The 375-nt window shown below is 46.4% G+C and overlaps 1 non-coding gene across 1 annotated transcript; it reads left to right on the plus strand.

The window, feature by feature from the left end:
- The first annotated feature begins 268 nt into the window (after positions 1–268).
- On the plus strand, positions 269–375 carry LOC118635199. Its single transcript, XR_004960522.1, has one exon. It is a non-coding gene; the product is annotated as a U6 spliceosomal RNA (small nuclear RNA).

The raw sequence follows: 375 nt of genomic DNA on the forward strand, positions 1-375 counted from the left end.
GACAAGACAGCCATTTTTCTTTTTTAATATGTTTTTATTGAATTTTAGATAGAGAGGAAGGGAGCGGGAGAGAGAGAGAGACATCCATGGGCTGCCTCCTGCATGCCCCAAATTGGGGATCGAGCCTGCAGCCCAGACATATGCCCTGATTGGGAATAGAACTGGTAACCTAATGGTGCATGGGCCATTGCTCAACCCACTGATCCATTGGCCAGGCAAGGGAGCCATTCTTGTAGACTGAGATCAACAGACAAGAAAACAGGTAACAGTGCTCGCTTCGGTGGCACATATACTAAAATTGGAACGATACAGAGAAGATTAGCATGGCCCCTGCGCAAGGATGACACGTAAATTCATGAAGCGTTCCATATTTTC

Source organism: Molossus molossus, unplaced genomic scaffold, assembly GCF_014108415.1.
Source record: "Molossus molossus isolate mMolMol1 unplaced genomic scaffold, mMolMol1.p scaffold_m16_p_19, whole genome shotgun sequence".
Lineage (NCBI taxonomy): Eukaryota > Metazoa > Chordata > Mammalia > Chiroptera > Molossidae > Molossus > Molossus molossus.